General features: G+C 43.0%; 1 long non-coding RNA gene across 1 annotated transcript; it reads right to left on the bottom strand.

Moving 5' to 3' along the window:
• Positions 1–441: 441 nt before the first annotated feature.
• On the bottom strand, positions 442–23,829 carry LOC140481963 (uncharacterized). Its single transcript, XR_011961638.1, has 3 exons — positions 23,598–23,829; positions 20,483–20,589; positions 442–6,771 (listed from the first exon to the last, which is right to left on the bottom strand). It is a non-coding gene; the product is annotated as an uncharacterized lncRNA (long non-coding RNA).
• Positions 23,830–25,541: the final 1,712 nt, after the last annotated feature.

Raw genomic sequence — 25,541 nt, 5'->3', positions numbered from 1 at the left:
GCGGGTATTGATACCTGTCCTTCCATTCTCGATGGGGCATGTCACAGGTAGGACACTGCTGCCTGAATAAAGGTGGGGAAGCTGAAAAAAATGTGTTGCTGGAAAAGCGCAGCAGGTCAGGCAGCATCCAAGGAACAAGGAGAATCGCCGTTTCGGGTATAAGCCCTTCTTCAGAAATCCTGATTCCTGAAGAAGGGCTCATGCCCGAAACGTCGATTCTCCTTGTTCCTTGGATGCTGCCTGACCTGCTGCGCTTTTCCAGCAACACATTTTCAGCTCTGATCTCCAGCATCTGCAGTCCTCACTTTCTCCTTAAAGGTGGGGAAGGACTGCAATTCTCAGGGAGGCAGAGTGTCAGTGAACGGTCAAACACGTGACTTCTGCAAACTTCACCTTGTGACTGTGTTGGAATGAAAAGCATTTGACAGACTTGTTCCGGATTGAAGTGTTTACTAGAAGCAGGAAGCTGAGGAAGAAACAACATAAACGAATTCAAATATGAGTGCAGAAACATTTTCCGCAGCATGAATGAAATTGTAAAGGACAGAGTAGCGTTTCGATACATTGAATTTGGGTTCATTTGTTTTGATGAGGCTGTTACCAGGGTATAAAACCATTAAAAAATGATACAGCATTTGCTCAATATGATGGAATATTGTCTCAGTAATTCGCACTGCTGTTCAGAGGGAGGGTTATGTTGATTGGCAAAGTTAAATTACCCTCTCGTGTGCAGGGAGTGAATTAAGTAAGTTAGGTGAATTAGCCATGGGTAACGCGGGGAAAAGGTCAGACGTCACAGGACATCAGGTTATACTCCAACAGGTTTATTTGAAATCATAAGGGGGAGGGATTCCCCTTCTTCAGGTGAAATATAAGGAAATAGGAAGGGGAGCTAGGTCTAGGTGTGATGCTCTTCAGAGAGTCAACACCGGGTCGATTGACTGAAATGCTCTTTCTGCACTGTCTGATTCTGTGATTCCATGAATTGATAATGACGGTGTTTACTGGGGTGGAAAGTCATCAGAGAAGATGCTGATGGGGGTGTACTGAGGATGAGATTTTATTCACTTGTCTTCTTGGAAAATTGAGAACAGTTATCCCTGAACCAAGGAAGACTTAATGGGTTTTTTTAGGTTATGAAATATTGGACAGAGCAAATAGGTTGATTCTCCTGCTGCTCGGATGTTTCCTGACCTGCTGTACGTTTCCAGCACGACAGTCTCGCCATGGCGAAGATAGACGAGCTCTGCTCAGGCTTTTTATCTGATAGCGGAGAAGGCTGAGTGAGGAAGTGTTTAAGGTGCACATTAAGGGGATCGGTATCTGTGATCGGAATAAACTTTTTATGGGGAGGGTTAACAACCAGGGATGTACGGAAACGCAAGGGAGAGGACGTTCAGAGGAGATATAGGAAGAATGTTTTCATTCTGAGACTGTCGTTTGTTTGGAATTCACTGTTTGAACGTCTGGTAAAGATACTAGTCATCAAAACATTTCAGGAGTATTTAGCCGAATACTTGAGAAGCTAGAGCACACATGGATAAGGACCAGGTACTGGAAAGTGGGGTGAAGATAAACCGATGTCTGGTGAAAGATCCAAACACCGAACCGAAAATACAGAGCATGAAAACATGGGCAGTGTATAAGCATGAAAACTAGTGGCGATATGTTACAAGGGTCTGTGGAATGCTACACTGGTCAAATGATGACTTTGGCAGGATGGGGCCGCTGTGACAGCATGGGATAAGAATATTGGAATGATCCTACACCAATTAGCAGCGTCAGTCTGAGGTTGAATGGCTACTGTGGCAGGCTGAAACAATAACAATTAGTAAAGTCAGCCTTGCCGGCTAAATATCATCATGGCAGTTTGGGACAAGTCGTGAGAATAAATATTTAGGACATGATTTTAAATATTCAATTGATAGTTATTAGAGTCAGTATACTTGAGAACCTCGTAGCAAGATATGACATTAAATATCGAATCAGTAGTTAATAGAGTCAGCTTGAGACAGGAAAAACATTGTGGTAGATTGGGTAGCTAAATATCTAATCATGACAGGTTAGTCTGGGATGGATGATTATTGCAGCAGAGGTGGCAGTAAAATACCAAATCATGGCAGTGAATAATATTAAGTTGAATGTAGGAAAACCCATAGTGGCAGACGTGGAGCGATAATAGGAACTAACATCATTGGTTTATTGTGTAGCTGGAGTGAGGTAATTCGGACAAACACAGTTGGGCGCGCTGATAAGTTCGGGGGCAATCAAGAATTGGCTTTCTGAATATCACGGCTTTTTGTTTACAAATAAAAGATCTACTCTTTGAAGGTCTCTCCGCATTTCCTGGTGATTATCTACATTTCCTCCACGACAACCGCAAGTTTGGGTGCAATAAAATTGTGGTAGCACGGCTCTGCGGCGCAACGAAAAGCACATTAGATTTCTACAGCATTGTTAACAATGCTATTTAAAGTTTACGGGTTTGACTTCCACCAGAATCGAAGTTTAGATGCCAGCTCAATCAATGATTGTTCTGCTGAATCATCATCAATTCCCATCGTCAGGAGTTCGCGACCCAGCTGTTGACCAGAGAACATTCCTTACCTTCTTGGTTGTGAGTTTTGACGCAATCATATCGTTTGAAACATGATCAACCAGAATTAGCTGGTCAGCCGCAAAACCTGCAAAGTTCGTGCAGAAATCCACTGTCTCGAAACACTTTTCCTTCCCATAGTGGCACAGACATCTTCGATTGCTGAAATGTATTTTTCCCTTTGTGTGACAGGTTATTGTGGATGAGCTGGGGAAAGACATTGAAGCTGTTGATCAACCATGACGATATCAAATGGTCGGATAGGACCGGTGTTTGGCCTCCTCGTGTTCCTTTCTTTCCGTGCTGTTTCTGACAGAAGGTTTTCAACAATAATATAATGAGGCCAATCTGAATCTACACCACGGAATATCAAGTTGCTCCCCTTTACACTACCGCTCTCACAGCTGGAATAGACAGCTTCTCTTGCAGCTTTAGATCAGACATTGGAGGATTCTCTCAGGCGCTCTGTCAAACTGAATGCTCCTTCACACAGATTTCCAACTATGCAAATGGAGTAAGCAAACGTGTGAATATTGGGGATTCAGGGACAGATTTCCTGTCTGATGGGCTGCAGTTCTGGACATGGTGACGTACATGAATTTCTGTGCATTCTTCTTATTTTACAGTTTAAACTGGAATTTATTCTTGCATAACAGTCTTACGTCCTTAGTATTCATGGAAATCGTGCAACGTGTACTTGGATGTAGGGAATAGTGAAAATTATTGATGAATGCAATATGTTTCATGCTACCTGTATGAAATTTCAGAAGGATATTGGTGAACTTCTATTGATTCGAATTCTGTGCCGAATTGAAGCCGATCGAAGGAATTGAAGCCCTGCGACAGCGGCAATGTAACATTGTCTGTAAACAACGGAGGAACCAATGGAAACAGTCGAGATTGTCCGCTCTCCCACATCCATTTTCTCTCCAGGAGGTGTTAAAATAATGGTCTGAATCGCTTCCTTCTGTTCCCTGTCTATCACTCTGGGATAATGTGAGCTTGTGAAATCTACTCTCTGAGCTGGTAGTAACGTGGTAAAATGTATACACATCAGGTGGAGTGTGTGTGAGCGACAGGACTCGCTGCAGTAACATCCTATACAGATTCAGACAGCAGAGTCATCCCGTGACTTCGAGAAGGACACAAACAATGTACCCATTAACTGAGCGAGATTCTCTCTTTCCCAACAGTTTTCTATCTGTCTCAACTTTTGGATAAGTTTTCCAAAAAAAGATGAGTTCCTGTGAATGCACTATCTCCCTTTTGTACAGCTTTCCAGAATTTCCATACCGACCTCTCCCACAGCTCCCTTCCCTGCTCCACAAACCCATGTTTGATTGGGAGCTGAAGACCGCGTTCATGCTGTACTCCACCAGCACTGCCTGCCAATGGAAGATGAGTTTGTTCAGTCATCAACGGAGAGCACCCAGTTCCGGGGGAACCAGCTAACACAGCTTCCTGGGAGAACGAGTCAGAATGGAAAGGTGTTGTGCTGCTTTCACTCCGAAACAGCAGAAATAGCCTTAGCTTACAAGAGAAAAAAAAACACCAGATTGATGGTTACCACGTCTGGCGCCATTCTGGCTCGTTTGTCTCAGGTGTAATATTGCCTCAGGCGGGTCACTTACGTGCGAGAGGTCTCCAGTTCAATCCCGGATGAGCCCTGGAATTTTGCTCACTGCATCACTTTTGACTGAGAAGGTATAATTTTGATGAGATCAAAGTCAGATTAAGATTCCAAAGCTTGAAAAGACACACCAGCAAGTTCAAGCTCAGCTTCTTCTAGGCCATTACTGCTCTTAGAAATGGATTGTCTAACTGGAAATAATGCTGATCCTGCCAATTCGGATCTTGCTGAGCGCACGTCCTGTAGGGAGTAACCTGACTTCCTGAGTCTGTCCAAATTTTGCTTTTCTCACGCTGTGATTTGCAAGTCCTTAATTACTATAATCTGCCTTTACCAATCGAGAACAAAGCTTTCCACTGTACTTACATCCATGTGACAATCAATCAATCAGAACACAGTCATTTCGTCATTGTGAGGAAAGAGCACAGCGAAGGTGGGCTGCATGGCCTCAATACGCAGTATGGTATATTTTGTCATTCTGAGTGAAATCGCAGTTAAATCAACAGAATTTGGGAAGTTACAGAGTGGTTATATTGACACAGCCGGGACACATCTGTGCCACAGTGTATCGCACAATAACAGTCATTCTCGAAGGTACATGCTACAAAAACCTGAAGACTGCGGGAAACTGCTGTGGTCAGCGCTAACAGAGCGGCCCAGCGGGAGCCTGGCATACCCATAAACCAGAAGTTAATGGATAAAACGCATCCTCTGCTCATTGACAATTCCAGCTTTCAGTGTGTGTACTGCCCCTGCCAGTGTTCCTTTATAACAGTGCTCCGTTCTTCGTATTACATATTCATGAGCCTTCTGCGTACTGTCACTCAATGGTATCTGAAATAAATATCTCGCATTGATAGACCCGCGAAATTTACACATTTGAGGAAACACATTTATGAATGTCTGGAAGATTTTTTTCCTGTTCTCTGTCGGTCGGCTATGATCTGATTCGCAAAGTCACTTGCCTGAGCCGAGAATACACTGGTGGAGTTGAGAGATATCAGTTGTGGTGTGTCCCATGCTCATGACGCCTTGCAGTTATTCCCCACACTGTGTCACACAGCAGCGTCCTCCGGTGAAATGAAAAGCCGTGAATGACATGTGGATAACCATATTGGAGACAACATTTCAACGCAGACACAGTTCCCCATTATTAGAACAAACACCACCGATGATGAATCACCTCAGAGAGAAGCAAGCGATGGAGAGTTGCCGTGGACTCGATAGGCTAAACGGCTTCTATCAGCACATTTTGACTGACGTCCCACGTCGCTGCTGTTCATCTCCATGTAGCTGGGACAGAGCAGCTGAGGGAGAAACAATGGCTCGTTTTTAACCCTCCCTTCCTCTTTGGACTGCATGCAGCCCCGCAGCTCAGGGCTGTGGGGATGGACCTCATTGAATGAGGGTTGCACTCGGAGTCTCTTCGTCTGGGACAGTTGGGGCTCAGATTTTAATTGCTGCCCAATTGCAGCAAAGAAACGGACGCCCCCGACACAAAAGCCTTTCTGCACGATTGCTGTGTGAAGATGGATTCTGAACACAAAACAGGCTACATAAAATTGCACTTATTTGAATTTTACCGAGGCAAGACATGTTCTGCAACCCCTTTCTCCCTTTTCCTTCAGATCAGCATCTTTCTCTCGGTCTCAAATAAATGATATTTGGAGGAATTTCGGAATCAAAGTTGTTAAGTTCCAGCGGCTGATGCACTTGGCTGTGCCAATGACAGGAAGCTTCAGAGCTCACCGTGCTCCCGTCCCCTGACACTGTCTGCAAGTGGAGGGATATGTCTGAATACTCTGCCAATGGGAGACAGCTCAGTCCGCGGTGATGGGATAAACAGCACCGTCCCGCGCGGGGAAATTCTACAGTGTGTCCTGTGGATCAGACACAGTGCACTTTATCATTCAGATCATACCAGAGTGAGAGCGCGTGAGAAGGCCAATCGGTCACTCGTACCTGTGTCAGCTCAGGAGTTCCAAACGATGGGTGAAAGTGGAAACATTGTGGATTTGTTCAGGTGAAGCAGGAAGCAGAAGAAGATGCACTTTGAAGCGATTGAGATCTGAATACAGAAGCAGCAAATAAGTTGTACAGCGCAGAGGAGAGCTTTGAAGTATTGAATTCTGGTTGATGGGCCGATCATGCTTTCACTCGGCCACGTTGCTACAGATGAAACTATGTCAGTGTCTCTCAGCATTGTGATGTCGCAGGCAAATATCACCGTTACACTGCAGGAAATTCCTTTTTCCAATGAGAGTGCAGTCTGTATGTAAAATAGCTTATATATCGAACTCTTTCACATAAGTAATTCCACTCCATCTCAGTGTGTTGAATTGTCTCCTTTCCACTTTACCTGTCATTGTGCCTGCACTGAAGATGCTTTGCTCCTTCTGCGTGTCTTTTACAGTCTGGGTGATGTGATGCAGTTGTACTGACCCACTTTCTGACAGAATTTTCCACCTCACTTCACCCCGCTCTAACTTCGCTATCAGGTACCGCTCCCGTTGTTTAGGTGTTAAGCGCTCGTCTCAGATCCAGCCTGTCCTCACCCAAAATAAACGCAAAACTTAGTCACACTTTGATCACTGCAATCCTGGGGCACCTTCACTCTGAGGTCATTGATTATTCCTAGGAGAAAGTTAGGACTGCAGATGCTGTAGAGCACAGTCGGGAATGTGGTGTTGGAACAGCACAGCAGGTCAGGCAGCATCCGAGGAGCAGGAGAATTCATGTTTCAGGCATAAGCCCTTCATCAGGAATAAGGTTTGTGAGTTGGGGCTGAAAGATAAATGGTAGGGGAGTGTGGTTGGGGGGAGATTGCTGGGAAAGCGATAGATGGATGAAGGTGAGGGAGAAGATGATACATCAGAGGGGACAGTGAGAAAATGGGTCCAGAGGGTGGTGTCAAGTTGAAGGCTTGGGCTTAGGGGGAGGGGAAATGAGGAAGCTGTTCAAATCCACAGTTATCTCGTTTGGTGTTAGGGTCCCAAGAAGGAATATGTGGCGTTCCTCCTCCAGGCGTTGGATGGTAATGGTTTGGCGGTGAAGGGGGCCCAGGACATATACGTCTTTGATGGAGTGGGGAGGGGATTTGAAGTGTTCAATCATGGGGTGGTGGGGTTGTTGGGTGCGAGTGTCCCAGAAATGTTCTCTGAAATGATCAGTAAGATGATGTCCTGGCTACACGATGTAGAGGAGACCACAATGGTTGCAAAGAATGCAGTAGATGATGTTGGTAGCAGTACAGGTGAATTTACAATGGATGTGCAAGGATCCCTTTGGGCCTTGGACAGAGATGAGGAGAGTGGTGTGGGCGCTGGTTTTACCCTTCCTGCAGTGGCAGGGAACGGTGCCAGGAGAGTGACGTGTGCTGGTGGGGAGGTGGTGTGGACCTGACGAGGGCATCATGGAGGGAATGGTCTTTTCAGACTGCTGAGGGGTGGAAAGGGAAGTATACCTTTGGTGGTGGGGTCTGTGTGGAGGAAGTGGCAGAAGTGGCGGGATATCATGCATTTTATGCGGAGGTTGGTGGGGTGGAAGGTGAACACCAGGTGGTTCTGCGCTTGTTGCATTGGGAAGGGTGGTGGTGCTGAAGTGAAATAGATGCACTGGAAGGCATCGTCAACCACGTGGGAAGGGAATTTGTGATCTTGAAATAAGGAGACCGACTGGGACTTTCTGAGGTGCAATTGGTCATCCTGGGAACAGATGTGGTGGAAGAATTTGGAATAAGGAATGGCGTTTTTTACACGAGGTAGGGTGGGAGGACGTGCAGTCTAGGTAGCTGTGGGAGTCGGTGGGCTTGTGGTGTATGTCTGTGATTATTCAGTCGCCAGAGATGGTGCCAAGATGATCCAGGTGAATTTGAGGTCCGGGTGGAAGGTGTTGGTAAAGTTTGTGAACTGTTCATTCTCCTTGTGGGAGCAAAACGTGGCACCAATACATTCATCAATGTAGCAGAAGAACAGGTGGAGTATGGTGCCTGTGTAACTGCGGACGATGGACATTTCCACATATTTGACAAACAGGCAGGCATAGCTGTATCCCATGCAGGTGCCCATGGCTATCCCTTTTGTTTGGAGGAAGTGGGAGGATTGGAAGGAAAAGTTGTTGAGGGTGAGGACCACTTCAGCCAGATGGATGAGGATATCAGTGGAAGATTACTGGTTGGAACGGCGTAAGATGTGGAAATGGAGGACCTGGAGACCTTCGTCTTGGCAGATGGATTTGCACAGCGACTGGATGTCCATAGTGAAGATGACGCGTTGGGGTTCAGGGAAATGAAAATCTTGGAGGCGATGAAGTGCGTAGGGGGTGTCATGAACGGAGATGGTGATTTCCTGGACTGGGGAGACAAGATGGTGTCGAGGTAGGAAGAGATGAGTCTGGTGGAACACAGGCGCAGGCTGAGACAATGGGTCAACTGGTGCAGTCAGTTTTGTGAATCTTCGGAAGGAAGTAGAATTGGTCAGTGTAGGGTTCAGAGGCAATACGTTTGGAGGCTGTGGATGGGAGATCCCCAGGAGTGATGAGCTAGTGGATGATCTGGGAGATGATGGCCTGGTGATGGGTGGTGAGGTTCTGATTGGAGGCAGTAAGAAGGGCTGTCTGCGAGTTGGCGCTTAACTTCAGCTTTTTACCTCAACCCAACTCACAAGCCTCATTCCTGATGAAGGGCTTATGCCTGAAACGTCAATTCTCCTGCTACTCGGATGCTGCCTCACCTCCTGTGCATTTCCAACACCACACTCTCGACTCATTCATTATTCCTGTCTCATTGCACACTACCAGGTCCGTTCTGTCTATTTCAATATCTAAACATTTACAGGGCAACTCAGGTAGCTACTTACAGTACAGTAAGTTATACCGGTCATGTCAATAACTAAATATTTACAGGGTAACTCAGAGAGCTATTTACACGAGAGTAAGGTATACAACTTATGTTTAGATATTGACATAATATGTATACCTTACTGTCATGTAAATTGCTCTCTGAGTTACCCTGTAAATATTTAGTTATTGACATGACCGGTATAACTTACTGTACTGTAAGTAGCTACCTGAGTCACCCTGTAAATATTTAGTTATTGACATGACCGATATAACGTACTGTACTGTAAGTATCTATCTGAGTTACCCTGGAAATGTTTAGTTATTGACATGAGCGGTATATCGTACTGTAGTGTATATAGCTCTCTGAGTTCCCTGTAAATGTTTAGATATTGACATTAGCGGTATATCTTCCTGTAGTGTACATATCTATCTGAGTTACCCTATAAATGTTAAGATATTGACATGATTGGTATACCTTACTGTAGTGTAAATAGCTCTCTGAGTTTCACTGTAAATGTTTAGTTATTGACATGAGCGGTATTCCATAAAGTAGTGCAAATAGCTATGTGAGTTACCCTATAAATGTTTAGATATTGACATGAGCGGTATACCTTACTCTAGTGTAAATCTCTATCTGAGTTACCCTGTAAATGTTTAGTTATTACATGAGCGGTATACCTCACTGTAGTGTAAATATCTCTCTCAGTTACCCTGTAAATTATTTAGATGTTAACATGAGAGGTATAACTTACTGTAGTGTAAATAGCTCTCTCTGAGTTACCCTGTAAATGTTTAGATATTGACATGAGGGGTACAACTTACTGTAGTGTAAATAGCTGTCTGAGCTACCCTGTAAATACGTAGTTATTGACATGAGCGTTATAACTTACTTTAGTGTAAATATCTATCTGAGTTACCCTGTAACTGTTTAGTTATTGACATGACCGGTATACCTCACTGTCGTCTAAATATCTATTTCAGTTAACCTTTAAATGTCTACTTAATGACATGAGCAGTAAACCTTATTGTAATGTGAATAGCTACCTGAGTTTCCCTGTAAATGTTTAGATATTGACCTGAGTGATATATCTTGCTGTAGTGTAAATAGCTCTCTGAGTTACCCTGTAAATGTTTAGGTATAGATATGTGTGTTTTACCTTACTGTAGTGTAAATCTCTATCTGAGTTACCCTGTAAATGTTTAGGTATTGACGTGAGTCATATACCTTACTGTAGTGTAAATATCTCTCTGAGTTACCCTGTAAGCGTTTAGATATTGACATAAGCAATATATCTTATTGCAGTGTAAATAGCTCTCTGAATTACCTTTTAAGTGTTTCGATATTGACATGAGCAGTGTACCTTACTGTAGTGTAAATAGCTATCTGAGTTTCCCTGTAAATGTTTAGGTATTGACATGAGTGGTATACCATGCTATAGTGTAAATAACTCTCTGAGTTTCCCTTTAAATGTTTAGATATTGACATGAGCGTAATACCTTACTGTCATGTAAATAGCTTTCTGAGTTACCCTGTAAATATTTAGTTATTTACATGACCGGTATAACTTACTGTACTGTAAGTAGCTACCTGATTTGCCCTGTAAATGTTTAGTTATTTACATGAGCGGTATATCTTACTCTAGTATAAATATCTATCGGAGTTACCCTGTAAATGTTTAGTTATTTACATGAGCGGTATATCTTACTCTAGTGTAAATCTCCATCTGAGTTACAACGTTAATTTTTAGTTATTACATGAGCGGTATACCTCACTGTAGTGTAAATAGCTCTCTGAGTTACCGTGTAAATGTTTAGATATTGACATAAGAGGTATACCTTTCCTATAGTGTAAATAGCTCTCTGAGAAAACCTGTAAATGTTTAGTTATTGACATGAGTGTTATACCTTACTGTAGTTTAAATATCTATCTGAGTTATCCTGTAAATGGTTAGTTATTGACATGAGTGGTATACCGTACTGTATTGAAAATAGCTCTCTGAGTTACCGTGTAAATGTTTAGATATTGAAATGAGGCGTATACCTTACTGTAGTGTAAATAGCTCTCAGAGTTACCCTGTAAACGTTCAGTTATTGACATGAGCGGTATACCTTACTGTAGTGTAAATCTCTATCTGATTTACATTGTAAATGTTTATATATTACATGAGCGGGATACCTCAGTGTAGTGTAAATAGCTTTCTGAGTTACCCTGTAAATGTTTAGTTATTGACATGAGCGGCATACCTTATGGTAGTGTAAATACCTATCTGAGTAACTCTGTAAATGTTTAGATATTAACATAAGTTGTATACCTTACTGTCGTGTAAATAGCTCTCTGAGTTACCCTGTAAATACTTAGTTATTGACATGACCGGTATAACTTACTGTACTGTAAGTAGCTACCTGAGTTACCCTGGAAATGTTTAGTTATTGACATGAGCAGTATATCGTACTGTAGTGTATATAGCTCTCTGAGTTACCCCGTAAATGTTTAGATATTGATATGAGCGGTATATCTTCCTGTAGTGTACATATCTATCTGAGTTACCCTATAAATGTTAAGATATTGACATGAGTGGTATACCTTATTGTAGAGTAAATAGCTGTCTGTATTTCCCTGTAAATTATTACATATTGACATGAGAGGGTTACCTTCTTGTAGTGTAAATATCTATCTGAGTTTACCCTGTAAATGTTTAGATATTGACATGAGTGGTATACCAAACTGTCGCGTACATAGCTGTCTGAGCTACTCTGTAAATGTTTAGATATTGACATGAGCAGTATTCCTTACTGTAGTGTAAATAGCTCTCTGAGTTACCCTGTCAACATTTAGATATTGTCATGAGCGGTATACCTTGCTGTAGTGTAAATAACTCTCTGAGTTACCCTGTCAACATTTAGATATTGTCATGAGCGGTATACCTTGCTGTAGTGTAACTATCGATCTGAGTTTACCCTGCAAATGTTTAGGTATTGACATGAACAGTATACCTTACTGTAGTGTAAATAGCTATCTGAGTTACCCTGTAAATGTTTAGATATTGACATGACCGGTGTACCTTACTGTGGTGTCAACATCTATCTGAGTTTACCATGTAAATGTTTAGTTATTAACATGAGTCGTATACCATACCGTAGCATAAATATCTGTCTGAGTTACCCTATACATGTTTAGATATTGACATGAGCGGTATAACTTGCTGTAGTGCAAATGCTTATCTGAGTTTACCCTGCAAATGTTTAGATATTTACATGAGCAGTATACCTTACTGTAGTGTAAATAGCTATCTGAGTTACCCTGTAAATGTTTAGATATTGACATGAGTGTTATACCTTACTGTAGTGTAAATGTCTATCTGAGTTACCCTGTAAATGTTTAGATATTGACATGAGCGGTATACCTTACTGTAGTGTAAAAATGTATCTGAATTTACCCTGTAATGTTTTAGTTATTAACATGAGCAGTAAACGTTGCAATTAGATGTAAATACTGGCCGTGGTTTACCCTGACGTTTATTGTTGTTAATATCAGCACTATATCCTACGCTGAACTGTAAATAGCTGTCTCGGTTTATCCTGTAATATTTGGTTATTAACTTGAGGAGTATAACCAGCACTGAACTTTAAATTGCTCTCTGAGTTTACCTTGTAGTTTGAAGTTATTAACATGAGCAATGCATCCTGCATTAAACTGTAAGTAGCTGTCTGAGTTTACTCTGCAGCTGGTAGTTATTGACATGAGCAGTGTAAGCTGCACTGAACAGTGAAGAGCTGTCTGGGTTTACACTGTACTTTCTAGTTTTTAACATGGACAGTATATCCTACAATGAATTGTGAGTATCTGTGTGCATGTACCCTGCAGATTGTCGTTATTGACACGAGCAGTATACCCTGTATTGAACTGTAAATAGCTCTCTGATTTTGCTTTGTTGTTTGCAATTATTAATAATAATTATTAATAATAGCGGTATACACTGTACTTCAACATCTGTCTGAGTTTACCCTCCAATATGTAGTTATTGACATGAGCAGTATACCCTGTATGGAAGTGTAATAGATATCTGATTTTACACTGTAGTTATTAGTTATTGAAATGAGTAGTACACCCTGCACTGAACTGTAAATAGCTGTCTGAGTTTACACTGCAATTTGGAGTTATTGACATGAGCAGTATAACCCGGTCTGAACTGTAAATAGCTGTCTGAGTCATAGAGTCATAGACATGTGCAGCGTGGACTGAGCCCCAACGTCCATGCTACCAGATATCCCAATCCAATTTAGTCCCACCTGCCAAAACCAGGCCTATATCCCACCAAACCCTTCCTATTCATATACCCAAAGAGATGTCTTTTAAATGCTGCAATTGTACCAGCCTCCACCACTTCCTCTGGCAACTCATTCCATAGACGCACGCACCACCCTCTGCATGGAAAAGTTTACCCTGAAGTCTCCTTTATATTTTTCCCCACTCACCCTAAACCTTTGCCCTCTAGTTCTGGACTACCCCACCCCAGGGAAATGACCTTGTCTATGTACCCTATCCATGCTCCTCATGAATTTATAAACCTCTATAACGTCGCACCCCAGCCTGTGGTGCTTCAAGGAAAACAGCCCTAGCATATTCAACATCTCCCTATAGCTCAAGACCTTCATCTCAGGCAACATCCTTGTAAATCTTTTCTGAACCCTCTCAAGTTTCACAACATCCTTCCAATAGGAAAGAAACCAGAATTACACGCAATATTCCAAAAGTGACCTAAACAATTTCTGGACAGCCTCCCAACTCCTGCATTCAATACTCTGACAAATGAAGAAGACCCTGCCAAACACATTCTTCACTATACTATCTAGCTCCGACTCCACTTTCATGGAGCTATGAACCTGCACTCCAAGGACCTTTGGTTCAGCAGCATTCCCCAGGACCTTACCATTAAGTGTATAAGTCCTGTTAAGGCTTGCTTTCCCCAAATGCAGCACATTATATTTATCTAAATTAAACTCCACCTGCTACTTCTCAGCCCATTTAATCAACATCCCGATGTAATTGGATGTAACTTTCTTCGCTGTCCACTACACCTCCAATTTTGTTGTCATCTGCAACTTAACTAACTATATCTCTTAAGCTCACATCCAAATCATTTATATAAATGATGAAAAGTAGTGGACCCAGCGCCAATCCTTGTGGCACTCCATTGGTCACTGGCCTCCAATCTGAAAAATAACCCTCCATCATCAACCTCTGCCTTCTACCCTTGAAACAGGTCTATGTCTGAATGGCTAGTTCTCCCTGTATTCCATGACATCGAATCTTGCTAAGCAGTCTCCCATGTGGAACCTTGTTGAACGCCTTCCTGAAGTCCATATAGATCATGTCTACTGCTCTGCCTCATCAATCCTCTTTGTTTCTTCTTCAAAAATCTCAATCAAGTTTGTGAGATATAATTTCCCTCGCACAATGCCATGTTGACCATCCCGAATCAGTCCTTGCCTTTCCAAATACATTTACATCTTGTCCCTCAGGGTTCCCTCCAACAACTTGCACACCGCCGAGGTCAGGCTCAACGATCTATCATTCCCTATTTTGTCCTTACCACCTTTCTGAAACAGTGGTAGCATGTTAGCCAACCTCCAGTCTTCTGGCATGTCACCTGTGACTATCGATGATATAAATAACTCAGCAAGAGGCCCATAAATCACTTCCCTAACTTCCCACAGAGTTCTTGGGTACACCTGATCAAGTCCTAGGGATTTATCCAGTTTTATGCGTTTAAAGGCATCCAACACTTCCTCCTTTACATTATGGACATTTTTCAAGATGTCACCATCTGCATCCCTGCATTCTATATCCTCCACATCCTTATCCACAGTAAATTTTGATGCAAAATACTCATTTAGTATCTCCCCATTTCCTTCGGTTCCACACAAAGGCTGCCTTGCTGATCTTAGAGGGGCCCTATTCTCTCCCTCGTTTCCCTTTTCTCCCTAATGTATTTGTAAAAAACCTTTGGATTCTCCTTAACTCTATTTGCCGAATCCATCTTGCGTCCCCTTCATATCTTCCTGATTTCCCTCTTAAGTACACTCCTATTGCTTTTATATTTTTATGAGGATTCACTCGATCTATCCCTTAGACATCTGACATAATCTTCTTTCTTTTTCTTAACCGAACACTCAATTCCTTTGATCATCCGGCATTCCCCATACCTACCAGCCTTTCCTTTCACCCTAACAGGAATATAATTTCTCTGGACTCTTGTTATCTCATTTCTGAAGGCTTCCCATTTTCCAGCCGTCCCTTTACCTCAAACATGTGACCCCAATCAGCTTTTAAATATTCTTGTCTAATTCCGTCAAAAATGGCCTTTCTCCAATTTAAAATTTTATGTTTGGTCTGGTCTATCCTTTTCCATCACTATTTTAAAACAAATGGAATTATGGTCTCTGGCCCCAAAGTGCTACCCCACTGACACCTCAGACACTTGCCCTGTCTTATTTGCTAAGAGTAGGTCAGGTTTTGCACTTTCTTCTGTAGGTACATGCACATACTGAATCAGAAAATGTTTCAGTACACAATTAACAAATTCCTCTCCATCTAAATCGTAAACACTATGGCAATCCCAGTTTATGTCTGTAAATTTAAAACCCCTACCATAACCATCTTTTGATTCTTACAATTAACTGAGTTCTACTTACAAATTTGTTTTTTCAATTTTCCTCTGACTATTAGGGGTCCATAATACAATCCCAATAAGGTTACCATCCCTTTCTTATTTCCCAGTTCCCCCCAAATAAGTTTCTTGGATGTATTTCCTAGACTATCTTTCCTCAGTACAGCTGTAATGCTATTCCTTATCAAAAAAAAGACATAACCACACCTTTCTTGCCTCCCTTTCTGTCTTTCCTTTTGCATTTGTAACCTGGAACATTAAGCTGCAAGTCCTGTCCATCCCTGAGCCATGTTTCTGTCATACTTATGATATCCCAGTTCAATGTTCCTAACGATGGCCTGACTTAAACCTACCTTCCCTGTTATGCCTCTTGCATTGAAATAAATGCAATATAATTTATCAGTTCTACCTTGTTCTCTGCTTTGTCCCTGCCTGCCCTGACTGTTTGACTCGCTTCTTTACTCACTGTACCAGTCTCAGATCTTTGCTCATTATCGACCCATCTTACTAAATTAAATCCTCCCGAGCAGCTCTGGCAAATTTCCCTGCAAGTATATTAGTTCCCTTTCAGTCTAGGTGCAATCCGTTCTTCTTGTTCAGGTCAATTCTACCACAAAAGTGATTCCAATGATCCAAAAATGTGAATCCTTCTCCCACAAACCAGCTCATCAGCCATGCATTCATATGCTCTATCCTTCTATTCCTGCCCTCACTAGCTTGTCGCACCTGGAGTAATCCAGATATTACTGCTCTAATGGACCTATTTTTAAAATTCCGGCCTAACTTTGTAATCTCCCTTCAGAATCTCAACATTTTCCCTGCTTTGCCGTTGGTTCCAATGTGTGCAATGACTTCTTGGTGGCCCTCTCCCCCGTGAGAACATTCTGCACCCTCTCTGAGACATCATTCATCCTGGCACCATGGATGCAGCACACCATTCTGATTTTTCGCTGCTGGCCACAGGAACCTCTGTTTGCGCTTTGGACTGGAGAATCCCCGAAAACAATCGATCTCTTGGAACCTGACGTACCATCATTGCATTAAAGCCAGACTCAATACCAGAAACTTGGCTGTTTGTGCCACGTTCCCCTGAGAATCCATGACTCCCTACATTTTCCAAAACAGCTTACCTGCATGAAATGGGAATAGCCACAGAAGACTCTGTCACTACCTCTCTTTCCTTTCCTAGAATTAACCCATTTATGTGACTTTATCTGTGACTTTTCTCCATTCCTTTCATTTCCATCCATCACATCCCTTTGCTTTTGTAAATTCCTCATTGAGTTCAACCATCGATCCAACCATTCAATTTGATCTGATAGGATTCACAACCAACAGCATTTATTGCAGATATAACCCTCACTAACATGTGTTATCGATAGGCTTCCAAATAGTTCCAGAGATTTAGAGGAAAGGATAACAAATGTGATTCTCTGTAAGAGTGAGAATGACAGTATAGCTGTTATGGGGGATATCAACATCCCGAATATTGACTGGGAGACGATATTTCAAGTACTTTAGATGGATCAGTTTTTGTCCATTGTGTACGTAGACAGGTCAACAAGGGGCAAGGCTACATTAGATTTGGTACTAGGTCATGAACCCAACCAGGTGTTACATTTGGAGGTAGGTGACCACATTGGTGATCGTGACCACAATTTAGCAATGGAAAGGGCGAGACATACACGGAGGGCAAGAGCTACAGTGAGGGGAAAAGCAATTATGATGTGGTTAGACAAGATTGAAGATGTATAGGACCAGGAAGCAAAGTGCAGGAGTTGGGCACAATTGAAATATGGAGCTTCAAGGAACGACTAATGCATGTACTTGGTACGTATGCTCCTGTCAGACAGGGAGGAAGTTGATGAGCACAGAAGCCATTGTTTACTATGCAAGTTTAATCACATGACAAGGGAAAGAAGAAGGCTTCTATTAGGATGAGATGTGAAGGCTTAGTTAGGGTGAGTGAGAGTTACAAGATGGCCAGGAAAGACCTAAAGATGAAGCTAAGAGGAACAAGAGGGATATGAGAAGTTGTTGGTGGATAGGTGCAGATAAAAGTCTAAAGCTTTCTATATGTATATAGGGGATAAAAGAATCTCTAGAGTGAGATTAGGGCCAATGAAGGATAGCAGTGGAGGTTGTGCATGGAGTTACAGCAGATAAGGGGAAGTGTGAAATTAATACTTTTCATGAGTGTCCACTTTGGAAAAAGACCATGTTATCGAGGAGAATACTGAGAAACAGGCCACTAGACTAGATGGGATTGAGGTTCACAAGGAAGAGGTGTTAGAAATTCTTAAAAGTGTGGGCTGGTTGGGATTCATCCTAAGATTCTCTGGGAAGCCGGGGAGGAGATGGCCAAGCCTTTGGCATTCATCTTCATGTCGTCATTGTCTACAGGAGTAGTACCAGAAGACTGGAGGATAGCAAATGTCATTCTCTTGACCAAGAAGGGGAGTTGGGACAATCCTGGTCATTAACCACGACCGAAGTAAGTCTCACTGGTCTATAAAGTGTTAGAAAAGGTTATAACAGATTGGATTTATAATCATCTAGAAATGAATAAGTTGATTATGGATAGTCAACACAGTTTTGTGAAGGGTAGGTTGTTCGTCACAAGCCTTATTAAGTTCTTTGAGAAGGTAACCAAACAAGTGGATGAGGGTAAAGAAATTGATGTGGTATGTATCGATTTCATAAGGCATTAGATAAGATTCCACACGGTAGGCTACTGTACAAATTATGGAGGCGTGGGATTAAGGACGATTTAATGTTTTGTTTAGAAATTGACGAGCTGAAAGAAGACAGAGCGTGGTTGTTAATGGACAATGTTCATCCTGGAGCTCAGTTACTCGTGGTGTGCAGCAAAGACCTAGGTCGACTGCTGTTTGTCATTTTTATAAATGATCTGGATGTTATTTATAGCGGCATGCGTTAGTAAATTTTCGGATGATACTAACGGCAGTACAGTTGTGGTTAGAGACGAAGGCTGGTGTAGGTTACAAAGGGACATAGATAATCTGTAGAGCTGGACAGAGATAAGGGAAATGGAGTTTAATGAGGAAAAGTGTGACGTGATTCACTTTGGAAGGATGAAACAGAATAAGGTGCATTGGGCAAATGGTGTTTTTGTTGGTAGTGTAGATGAGCAGGGTTATCTCCGTGTCCACGTACATAGATTCCTTAAAGTTGCCACCCAAGCTGATAGGGCTGTTAAGCAAGCATATGGTATCTTAGCTTTTACTAGTGAAGGGATCGAGTTTCGGAACTATGAGGTCATGTTGTAGCTGGATAGAGCTCTGATGCTGCCACACTGGGATATTGCATGCAGTTCTGTTTTCCGCATTCTCGGAAGGATGTGGAAGCTTTGGAAAGAGTTCAGAGGATATTTAGAAAGATGTTGCCTGGTATGGAGGGAAAATCTTACAGAAAAGGTTGAGGGACTTGAGGCTGATGTCGCTAGAGAGAAGAAGGTTGAGAGGTGATGTAATTGAGACATCTAAGCATATCAGAGGTTTAGACCAGGTGAACAGTGAGAGCCATGTTCCTCAGATGCTGATGGCTCATATGAGAGGACATAGCTTTAAATTGAGGGGTAATAGATATGGGAGAGTTGTCAGATGTAGTTTCTTTACTCGGAAAGTAGTAATGTCGTGGAAAGCACTGCCTGCAATATTAGTAGACTAGCCAACTTTATGAGATTAAATGCTCATTGTATAGACATATAAGCGAGAATGGAATATTGTGAAACCAATCTGAAGCCTATCTAACTTTTAAGTTGGCAGAACATCAAGGGCCTAATGGCCTGCATTGCGCTGTGATGGTTTGTATTCTCTGTTCTATGTTTCTGGTGGAGGCTGAATCAGACTGTTCACAACCATGGAGGAATATTGCAACCCACGGTGAGATTCTAACCACGTACCCACCATCATCACAAAGATTTCATACATTTGAAGCTTAGTAATATCTCAGTTCGTCTGCTGCTGAAAATCTCATTCAGTCTTTTGTTCCCTCTAGACTTAACTCCACAAGCACACTCCCAGCTATCCGCCCACATACCACTTCCCTGTAATCATGAGATCACCCAGTAGTCTGCTGCATGTGTATGCTTTCACCCTGTGCTCACTAATGCACACAATTCCGGGTGACACAGAACCAACATTCTAACACTCCTTTAATTTGAAATTTTGACAGCACACCTCCCTCTCTTGATAATCCCCTCCAGACTCACAACCCTCTGAGATACATCTGAAGAAGGGACACTGGACTTGAAATGATAATTCTGCTTTCTCTCCACTGATGCTGACAAACCTACTGAGTCTCTCCAGCAATTCCTGTTTGTGTTTATGATTTTCAGCATCCATAGTTCTTTTGACTTTTACCTCCAAAATATTTGCTCTACCCTGAATTGCAACTCCTGTGGATTTCCAATTTTAACTCTCCCATTTTTGCACCTTTTGCATGCTTTCAGTTTCCAAAGCAAAAAGCTCTTGAATTTACTCCCTAAACCTCCCTATTTTTTAACATCTCTTTGTTTGTTCAGGATACTCCTTAGAAGTCTACCTCTTTGACACAGATTCTGGACAATTGTCCTAATATGACCATGTGTGCTTGGTGTCAAATATTGTTATGATACAAGGTCGTCAGATATTGTTGCATTATATCAAATACATGAAACATATGAACTGTTGGTCATTTGGACAAGTGTCACGAGTCGTTCATGATAATTTGATAACTCCTTACCTAACAGCATTGCAGTTTCACTTTCACCACGCAGACTGCAGTAGCTCAGGAAGATCAGTCGTCAATTTCTTCAGAGCTAAGTAAGGATTGACAATATTTACTGAGCTCTATGGAGAGAAATCCAAAGGTAATGTTTCAGGATATGCTGGATTAATGAGAGCGAGTAAACATGGTGCTGAGCCTTTTGGTTAATATGGGCACAACACAGAACAGTAAAGGGCTGTAGTACGAACAATTCCTGACCGTGAAACATTTTGTAGGAAAGTAAAGCTTCTAAATGTATAGCGTATGGTCAAAGGAATGCAGTAGAAACATCATCCAGACACAGTTTGATAAAGTGACGAGAAGGATTAAACAGACAGGTGCTCACAATATTAAAGATGGACGGAAGGCAGAAGTGAAATAGAGCTATATGTGAAATGGATTCAGATCCACATTAAAGGACATACACCAGCTTTACAGCAACAGAACCTCTCACAGGTAACAGGCACAGCACTAAAAACTCCAAATTACTGAAGAATTATCATAAATGCTCAACAACGTCACTGTTGTCAACTTGAAATTCACTGAGGAGCCGGCAGCTGGATAGAGATCAGAAGTACTGGACTTAGAGAAGAATCTCACAGTTGAAAATAGCCCCAGGGAGCAGATGATGTCACTGTGCTACTGTCACTGCATGACGCCATAGAGTCAAAGAGATGTACAGCATGGAAATAGACCCTTCGACAGAAGTTGTCCATGCTGACCAGACGTCCCAACCCAATCTAGTCCCTTCTCATCATATACCCATCCAGATGCCTTTTAAATGTTGCAATCATTCTAGCCTCCACCTCTTCATCTGGCAGCTCATTCCATACACGTACCACCCTCTGTGAGAAAACGTTGTCTCTCAGGTCTCTTTTATATCTTTCCTCTTTCACCCTAAACCTATGCCCTCTAGTTCTGGACTCCCCCACCACAGTGAAGAGACTTTGTCTAATTATCTTATCCATGCCCCTCGTGATTTTGTAAACCTCTATAAGGTCACCCCTCAGCCTCCGACACTCCAGGAAAAAACAGTCCCAGCCTGTTCAGCCTCTTCCGATAGCTCGAATCCTCCAACCCTGGCAACATCCTTGTAAATCTTTGCTGAATACTTTCAAGTTTCGCAGCATCATTCCAATAGGAAGGAGAACAGATTTGTACAGAATATTCCAAAACTGGCCAAACCAATGTCCTGTACAGCGACAACTTGACCACCTAGTCCCTGTACTCAATACTCTGACCATTAAAGGAAAGCATGCCAAACGCTTTCTTTACTGTCCTATCTACCTGTGACTCCACTTTCAAGGAGCTATGAAACAAGGTCTCTTTGTTCAGCAACACTCCCCAGGACCTTGCTGTTAAGTGTATAAATCCTGCTAAGATTTGCTTTCCCAAAATGCAGCAGCTCACATTTATCTAAATTAAACTCTATCTGCCACTTCTCAGCACATTGGCCCAGATGGTTAGGATTGTGTTGTACTCTGAGTAACCTTCTTCACTCTTTACTACATCTCCAACACATCACCCAGAGGAACAGAAAGCAGCTGGGATCTGGGCAAATCAGAGACCACCCACACATTGGGAAGGAACATAGGGTACCTGAGAGGGGGCATAACACCCACACATTGGGAAGGATGGTAGGGTCACTGAGAGGAGACAGATCACCCACACATTGTGAAGAATGGCGGGGTGCATGAGATGGGGCAGATTACCCACACATTGGGAAGAAGGGCAGGGTCTCTGAGAGGGGGGGCAGATTACCGCACATTGCAAAGAATGGCGGGGTCCGTGAGAGGGGGCAGATCACCCACACATTGGGAAAAATGGCAGGGTCCCTGAGAGGGGGCAGATTACCCGCACATTGGGAAGAATGCAGGTTCCCTGAGATGCGGGCAGATGACCCGCATATTTGGAAGGATGGTAGGGTCCCTGAGATGTAGCAAATCACATACACATTAGGAAGGATGGCGGGGTCCCTGAGATGTGGCAGATCAACTACACATTGGGAAGGATGGCAGGGTACCTGAGAGGAGGCAGATCAACCACACATTGGGAAGGATGGCAGGGTCCCTGAGAGGAGGCAGATTACCCACACATTGGGAAGGATGGCAGGGTCCCTCAGAGTGGGGCAGATTACCCACACATTGGGAAGGATGGCAGGGTCCCTGAGAGGAGGCAGATTACCCACACATTGGGAAGATGGGCAGGGTCCCTCAGAGTGGGGCAGATTACCCGCACTTTGCAAAGAATGGCGGGGTCCATCAGAGGGGGCAGATCACCCACACATTGGGAAGGATGGCAGGGTCCCTGAGAGGGGGCAGGTTACCCGCACATAGGAAAGGATGGCAGGGTCCGTGAGAGGGGGCAGATCACCATACATTGGGAAGGATGGCAGGGTCCCTGAATGGAGAGAGATCACCCACACATTGGGAAGAAGGGCAGGGTCCCTGAGGGTGGGGCAGATTACCACACATTGGGAAGAATGGCAGGGTCCCTGAGAGGGTGGCAGATTACCCACACATTGGGAAGGACGGCAGTGTCCCTGAGAGGGAGCAGATCACCCACACATTGGAAGGATAGCAGGGTCCCTGAGAGGGGGCAGATCACCAACACGTTGGGAAAAATGGCAGGATCCCTGTGAGGCACAGATCACCCACACATTGGGAAGGATGGCAGGGTCCCTGAGAGGGGGCAGATCACCCACACATTGGGAAGGATGGCAGGGTCTCTGAGAGGAGGCAGATCAATCACACATTGAGAAGGATAGCCGTGTCCCTGAGAGGGGACAGATCACCCACACATGGGAAAGGATGGCAGGGTGCCTGAGAGGAGACAGACTGGTTCCTTTCCCAAAATGTTTCAAATTGAGACACTCATAATGTGAGGGTTTCATTGAAGCTGAATGGTGATTTGACAGAGTGTCAACTTTACTGTTGGTTTAGGCAATGTAGATAAAAACAAGGTGTTCACATTAACTGAAATGAAATGGATCATGGGATGCAAATATAAGACTTTGGTTCAGATCGTCAGGGAGGATATTATAGAGAAATTATATGCAGTGAGTGATAATGACCGAAGATTCAACACTTACTCAAAGGTCAATCATATTCAGTTTCACATGAATCGATCAATCGTGTCAGATTTTGATTAGATGTTTGTTTGGTGTTTCCTTTCTGTGAATCCTTTTTCAGTATTCAGCCAAGTTTAATAAAGACAGTGTCAGTCCAGGTGAGAAATCAGACAGATAAATAATTCACTTTGATCGATGTTTTTGTCTATATATCCATCCCTGCAAACCTCAGTGAGAGAGGCTTCCAGAATCCATCGCTATCAGAGCAGAGAGAAAAGAATAATAAAAAGAGAGTAAGAAACTATCTCTAAACATGAATATTATTTCTCCCTCCCAAAAGCTGCCAGTCCTATTGGGTTCCTCCAGCACCCTCTCTTTTATTTCCAAAACTCACATTAGCCCTCTTCCTGGCCGAGGAAGACCAGATATACTCACAACAGACATCATCACACATTGTGAAGGATGGGAGGGTCCTGAGAGGTGGTAAGCTTATTCATTTCCCAGAGAGTTTCAGGACTGAATGATTTATGATACGATGGAGCAACTGGAGTTGAACGGAGATGTGACTGAGCTTATGGGCTTATGATTAGTGTAGATAAGGTAGATGCAAACAAAATGTTCACATTAGGTGGGGGTAGTGGATGATGAATGCAAAGTTGAAGATTTGGCCAGATTGACAGGGAGGATTTGATGAAATGGTTTTTATAGAAGGGATTCTGTACCGAGTGTATCTTAATGACAGATAGTTGGACCGAGCCCGTGACGCGCTGTATTTAAGTTTCAGTTTCTGACAAACTGTGGGTTTGAATTATCCCAGTACCAGAGCCACAAGTGATGTACATCAGGCAGTCGCATCGAAGGGCCTGGGTAACTTCTAGTTTGTAATGGTTCCTATTCCTCTGGGTGTTTGCAGACCCCTCAAGCTCTCTGACACTCTCGGTGATGAAAGCAGGAAAATTGGTGACAGCCTCTGAAAAAATGAGAACTCCAGCTGTTCCACAGCCCTTCAGATCCCCCCTAACCTTCCTGTGTAAGGGGGAATCGGCACGCCTGGTTGGTGTCAGTCTCTGTGGCACAAATGGTCAGCAGCGGGCAGGAAGATAGGAGGCTGGCAGGTTGACACCATCCAGGTGTGGAGCTTTGACCCACAACCTCCATTTAAAACAGAAAATCCATGGCATGGTTGGATTGCAGCCCAAACCATCCATGATTCTGTGGTATGGAGCTTCACACAGAGGAAGACAGGGACAAACACCATTCTCTCCAGACCTCCACTGCCAGCAGAAACCGGCCACTGCAGCTTCAATCAGCAGCTTCCTGCACAGCCCTGGGACACAGCTGAAAGAAACTCTTTCCTCATGAACGACTCATTCCATGGGAAAGTCTCTTTTTTTCCCCCAATGCGGTAATGGCTGCAGCTGATACTCCCCGTTTTTTGGAACTTTGTAACCAAACCCCTGTCCCCACCATTATAAGCTGGAGGATTTTGTGCAGTGTTATGAAGTTGAAGGTGTGCACTATACCTTAAAAAGAGAGTGAATGCTGTTCAGAACTGAGAGCTGACAAATACCTGTGATGTGTCCTGCAAAATTTAAAAAGATGCAAGGTTTGGTTATGAAATGGATCCCTGAGTTGGTTGCTGTATTGAAAACAATTCAAATTCAACCAATATGTTTAAATTATGCCTCAGCAAACTAAACTCCAATCGCGCTAGAATTTAGTGTTGTGAAACACTGCAAAAACGAAGGGCTTCCTTACTTTTGCCCCTCCTGACCATACTCCATAAAATATACCCAGACCCTCAGTTTAGGAATTTTGCTGCTGGAAGTTACCTCACAAACCACGTGAGCGCGTACTGCATTGAGCTAATCGCAAAATGGACAGCACTTAACATGGAACACAAGCAAAAATGACAAACCAAACGCATTTTCAGATACACCGAATCACAAATGCTATTTGTGAGAC

Source organism: Chiloscyllium punctatum, chromosome 10, assembly GCF_047496795.1.
Source record: "Chiloscyllium punctatum isolate Juve2018m chromosome 10, sChiPun1.3, whole genome shotgun sequence".
Taxonomy (NCBI): domain Eukaryota; kingdom Metazoa; phylum Chordata; class Chondrichthyes; order Orectolobiformes; family Hemiscylliidae; genus Chiloscyllium; species Chiloscyllium punctatum.
The sequence above is the reverse complement of the archived record's forward strand: the minus strand, read 5'-3'. Positions and strand labels throughout refer to the sequence as shown.